Source organism: Passer domesticus, chromosome 5 (assembly GCF_036417665.1).
Source record: "Passer domesticus isolate bPasDom1 chromosome 5, bPasDom1.hap1, whole genome shotgun sequence".
In the NCBI taxonomy this organism is placed as follows: Eukaryota; Metazoa; Chordata; class Aves; order Passeriformes; family Passeridae; genus Passer; species Passer domesticus.
Window position 1 is genome coordinate 35,767,052 of NC_087478.1, and position 6,541 is coordinate 35,773,592.

The window sequence follows — 6,541 nt, forward strand, 5'->3', positions numbered from 1 at the left end:
GCTGGAGCACTTGCTCAGCTCAAGGCACCCAAACGAGAAAGATTTTAACATCAGGCAATGCAAAACTGCACATCTAGGGATGAGGAGTGCTGGATCTGTGTGGCGGGAAATAGGACACTGGAAAAAAATTATTCTGTAGAGTTTGTGAATTAAGACATCAAGAAATGCAACTGAAGTGCCCGGAACAAAGCTGTGAAAAAAGAAATAAAAGAGATATATGGACAAGAAAATGATGAACAACACAGTGGTGTAAATGCTTAAATACAGCATTGGTGAGGTGATCCTGAACACCTGTGTCAAATTAGTGACTACATTTCTTACAAAATTAAATTAACTTGCAGAAGAGAACTACTCAAGAATTGGAGCCCAGGAAAATTGCCAAGAACTCTGTAAAAAATATAATTTGTTTGTCAAAATCTGTAGACAATGCTTCTATAGTGTCATAAAATTCCTAGTATTAAGAAGACATTAATATTTCAGATAATTGATTCAGTGTTAATATTTAAATTATCAGCAGATTATAATCAGGTTTAGGTAGCAGAAATAAGAAATGCTTTTTTTTATAAAAATGTACTTGTACAAAAGTACAAAACTTGTACTTGTGTATAAGTGTGGTTAAAGAGGGGCTGAAATGTAAATTGGTTCTCCACTTCTTGATGGCATCAGCTAATGATTTTTTGCCTTTCTGGGTGATATGCTTTAGTCTAACACAAGGTATTGATCTCAATATATGAACACTCAAAATTAAATTATCTGTTCCTTGCATGTGATTATCCTTAATTTCATGATTCTTTCTTGTGTTAAGGTTGGTGACCCTCCCAGTTCTCTCCCCATATCATCCTGCACATTAAGGTTTGCACCATGGAAACCACAAATAAATTAGAAAAATGTAAAAACTTATAAAACACTGTGGTTAAGCAGAAGCTCTTACTTAGTATTTGAGACTATTTACAAATCAGGAGAGAGGGGGTCAGCAAGATAGGCAAGACAGGCCAATTGCAGTACTAAATGCTAGGATTATTAAGGTTTTGGTTACCCAACAAGCTCACTGGAACCAAAGGATACCCTGTCTCGTGGGTCAGGTGGCCCCACTTCAGCATGTGCTGGACTGAGAATCCTGCCTAAATGTTCTCAAAGCCTTTTACTGTAAGTTTGGGCTGTGTGCTCGTCCTGTTATCAGCTATAAGAGCAGGAACTGCGGTCCTGCCAAAATTAGATAAGGGTTACAGAAAAAGAGAAAAGGGCACCAGCAGATATTGCTATCAAACAGAGTGCTTGCTTGTGCTCTCACACTGCTGGAAATCATCAGCAAATTAGGTATGAAAGGAACATGCAGGCAGTATGTTCCCAACTGAACTTCTGTAAATGTCACAGCATTTGCATTGACACCACAGACTGCTTCATTACAAAAAAAAAAAAAAAAAAAAAAAATAATAAAAAAGGAGGAAGAAAGATGATATTGCAATGAAGATTGTTTTTCAAATGAGAATAATCAAAGGTATTTAGTTAAATCTATCCTGCAGGAATCTAAAAATCACTATTACTGAATGATAGTCAAAAGACTTACATCAAAGAATAAATGGGAATCAGACAAAGATGTGGAAGAGTTTGATCTTTTATGTTCCTGTTTATGCATTATGTTTCAGAGCAGACCCTGGGTGACGCACAGAGACTCAGGAGTCATTGAGACTGTAAAATCAAGAGGGATAAACGCCATGGGAAATACTGTCAGCTCAGATGAAATTGTGCTCTTGAGAGCCAGCAGCCTTCTGCAATCACTTGAAAGCCTCCAGAGTACTTTAGCACCTCTTGGCCTTTGGTGAGAAAAGCAGGATGGGGCTGGTTTCTGCATACAGCAATGCCATTTGGAAATGGGATGCCAAGTTGTTAAAGGGATTTTTTGAAATCTCAGCAAGGCAACACCTGCCCATTTGACAATGCTCTTCATAGTTAGAATGACTCCTCTGATGCTTTGAATACCACAATGCATCATTTATTCCTTTTCATACAGGAGGAAACTTCTCTTCTTGTAACTCATGAGACTGTGTTTGGTAACAGCCAGTCTGTGACATCCCTCTAGGGAATGAGGAACCTTAGAGCAGATACCACCTCATGAATAATTCCTTTAGCACGAGAAAGACCAGCAAGGACATTCCACATATCCCTTCAATGATGCCTTCCAGAGGGACCATAATGCTTACCTCTGCCTTGGAGAAGTAAAGTCAGGGCATACATTGCAACAGGACAAGATTTTAGTTCAGGAGCATTTTCATACCAGATCCTTAAGCTGGGAGAAGAGAGCATGACTATGCTTGCCCACTTTTACAGCAAGAGCATTTCCTTTCATGGCACTCAGTTTGACTGCCTTGTCTAGCCATCAGGTCCTGCTTCAGATTTGCTCTTCATATTATTTCACTTGTATCAGAAGGCTCAAGGGTAACTGTTTTTTCCTCAAGTTTCTCTCCACCAAAATCAATGATTTCTAGTTGAAGGAAAGAGTGAAGGCATCTTCAGAGAACAGTGCATGTGAATAGGCTCATCTTAACCAAAGGGGTTATAATCAGTATCTTTAATTACAACATAAATTAACAGGAAGAAACCTTCCTTTAAATAATTACTTTTAATCTTGTTACATATCTTCTCCTTGATCGTTTTGCAAGGAGAGGGAGACCTTTCTGATTGCTAGCCACAAAGATGTGTTGCTTTGAATTTGTATACAGTCTTTGCACAGAATTTGACTTTTTTTTGCCTGCTATCCAGAGTGATCCATGGTGAACATGTTTAAGCCAGTACATAACTTAACATACCCTGCTTAGGGTCCTTCATTCTGTGTAACAGAGAACAGCAATGAAAATTGGAAAAGCTAACTCCTTTTTTGCATCCTGCTGTTTCTGTATGGAAAGTGGGATTTAATAAAAGTACAGAAATTTAAAACTGTGGTAAATTGGTTTCATATGTTTCAGTTACTCTTCTCACACTACATTTTGCAATGGAAATTATTAGCTTGGTTACTGAAAGCCTTATCCATAGTAATGGATTCTAACAACTAAAGAAAAACAAAGTGGGTATTTCTTCTGTATCTGGAGAAGTGGCTGCTGCTGAGAGCTGGTGCATCTCCCTGGTGAAACTCTGGTTCAACATGATCAGCTCCTGTCCTAGAGTTCCAACTGTCTCAAGGACTTTGAGAACAAACAAGTAGTGTTTGAATATTATCTATCAGTGTTTATTCAGTTCAAGCTATTTTAATACTCTACAATAACCTCAAAATGGTTGTGAATTAAATATCAAATATATAATTACTTCAATGGAAAAAAAAAACAAACCCTAAGTTTAAAATAGTATGTGAGTTGGTCCATATAAACTTAAATTTATATTAAATAATATTTAGTAAGAAATATGCTGTATTTGTTCAAATAATAAATAATATTTCATTTTATTTGTTGTCCCTCTACAGTATGGATTACAGTGCTGTGTACCTCCACTGCACCAGACAGAAGCCATGTAATGAAATTGGTGACCCAGTGTGCTCAGGGAATGGAGGAGGACCAGGCTTGGCTAGCAGAGAGCTGGATCCACAGTTATAGTAAAGATAGGGACCATGTGAAGGGTGCTGAATGAGTAGGTGTGGGTATTTATCACACTGTGGGGGCAGCAGCTTTCCCAGTCGTCCTAGTTTTGGAGAGGGAGTGAGGTGCTTCAGGGTAATGATTCTCCCTTCCTGCCAAGTGCTGGGGCACTTCAGGGAATACTAACTGCATCCAAGGCTACTGCTACCCACTGAGAGGCCTTATGGCCCAGGGTTTCTCTGAATCTCTGTGCCAGAAGATACTGATTCATATATTTATCAAATCCAGGGCAGACTCACAGCTTTAGTACTGAGAAATTTTATTATATTGTCGTATTACCCTTTTGTTCCTAACATTTACAGCCGTCTTTCACCAGCTCTTTAGGTTATAACTGCGCTGTAGCAGCATATGGGATTGTGAAAGCACTGTGCCATAACAGCATTTTATTCTGACTGTCATTTACCCTGAGCTGTAGCCAGAGGAGGAGTTAGACCTATACCCCATCTGGGTCATTTTATATGCATCACTGTTCTATTAGAGAAGGCTTTTTAGGTGTCCCTGCTTCTAAAACTGTCAGCTTTACTGCTGCATTCACTCAGCCTCCCCCCAAACACCAGCTTCAAAGCCTCAGTGCTTTCTGAGCGCCATTGGGCTTTCAAATACAAAAAAAAATATTGCTTTTTGCTAAAAGATGTGCTTTGTCCTTTTGTTGGGTAAGCAGAATGTTCCGGCAGCCTCAGCACTTCATCATTAACTGCAGACCATAATTCACACCCAGCCTGGGAGAGAACTGGAGCAAGAAGAAAAATGGTTTTTCCTCCCTGCCCCTGACCCCATGCCACCGTGTTATTTGTTACAAGATTGCTAAGCCGTTCATGAGTATAAATCAGTATCATTCAAAAAACCAGTGTCAAAGGAAACAATGAAAATCCCAGGTTTTTTTTATGAATGGGAGGGATTGTCCTCTGCTGGCAGACTTGGATCAACGCAAAGCTGGCAGGGGACGCCGCTGCAACGCAATAAACACTGCCATCTGTTACCTCTGAGTTCCTGGAGCATGTAAAAGGCACCACTGAAAATCAGCCCTGCCCTGACACAAGATACTCAGGCAGTTCCTTCCCTCCCATGAGGGCAGCAGGCAAAGCTGGTGGCATTGGTGACGCTTTGTCACCACAGGGAAAGGCACCTAGGGGTGCCGGGACTGCTGGGGGCATCCTGTGGTGGAAAGCCTCCAGGAGCTCTCCAGCTCCATGGCTGTGGGATGTTTGTCTCCCCCACAGCACTGGCAGAGATCAGTGCCTTGGAGGCACTGGGGCCCTCCTTCTCTGCCCAGGGAGGTCCCATGTGCAGCACACTAGGAAGAGCTTTGTGTATTTTTGTGTGCATAATTCAACCATTCCCACCACAGCACCTCATCCCAGGTCTGAGGGTCATTCAGGAGAGCATGCTGGACAGGGGGGCTGTTTCCCTGCTCCCCAGCTCCCTGCAAGCACTGATCCATCTCCAAGTGCACAGGACATGTTTGTGAGGTTCTCTCACCCCTCCACAAGCATCTCCCCACTGTGGGGAATGAGGGCTGCCTGCCAGCATCTGCCATGGGAACAAATGCCTTCCCACATCAGCCCGACGCTGACTGCTTGGCTGAGCAGCAGTGCGTTGTTTCTGCAACTCGGGCATGATGTGGTTGGGATTATTTACACCCAAGATACCTGCAGCTGAGCTCTTCAACACAGAGGAACCTCAAAAAATAACTGTTGTTCTCTGCTCTGCAGAGAAATCTGTGAAACCTAATAACAGAAACAGAGAGGGAGACACCCACACGCAAAAGCAGCCTGCTCAAAATCTACCCAGTTATTTTTGGTGCAGAGTACTACTAATGTTTGCAGACACATTTTTTTCCACACCCTGAGTTCATGCAGAACAGGGGATAAAAGTCTGTAATGGCTCATCATTTCCATTTGCTTTACATTCAGATGACATATTTCCAAATGTAAAAACTGGGTGGACAATACTGGCTACCCACGGAACACTACTGGAAACAGAGTGTGTATGCTTATCTTTGAAAGTCTGGCCCCTGGGTGCTCTGTTAATTTCTTTCATTATTTTAGCTGGGCCTCTCTAAAGCCCTTCCCCTCCCAGGCACATGGTTGCTTGGAGCTGAGGCCACATGCCCCACAAGCACATTGGGACCTGCTGACCATACCACAAATTCACTGGGATGCTACGGGGGGACCATCTGTGCCTGATTATGGACAGCAAAGCAGCCATCCCACAGCAGGGACAAGCATGAACTTCTCAAAAGATTTAATTACATAAAAGTGATTTCTATTTTGAAATCCTACAGGATTTCTATTTTGAAAATTAACTACTCAGAGAAAACGCTGTTGCTGTCTATTTATATAAAAATATTTGTGTCCCTCCCACCCTGCTTCATAGTTTGCTTTGTATTTACAGGAAACATTGCACGGACTGTGACACCACACATGTTCTGAGCAGCATTTGTCCTCAAAATCAGATTCAGTGATAATGATTAAACTGAGATGTGCCAGAGTTTCTGTTGAACATGAATAAATGGCAGTTAGCTCCTTACCTCTGAGCTTGTTAAACAAGAGTGATTAGAAATATTCAGTTGGCTGGAAAAAACCAACATGGAAACCCATGAAGCTATACAGAACAGCCTCATAAGCTGATTTTTAGCTTATCTGGTTTTCATCTAGTGAGAACTTCAGCAGGAGGAAAGTAAGACTAGTCAGACAAGAGTAAAAAAAAAAGTTCACATTAAAATCCCAGTTAATTTGCCAACTAGATCTCAAAACACTATGAGCAATGACTGGCAGGTGCCTGGAACGAAGCTACCCTTCCTAAGCAATTGCTTATATGGTGCTATGGCCCAGCAATTATCTACTATATTAGCAGATAACTGCATTCGATCAGAGCCATTAACTAATTTAAATAATTCACATTCACATTTGGAT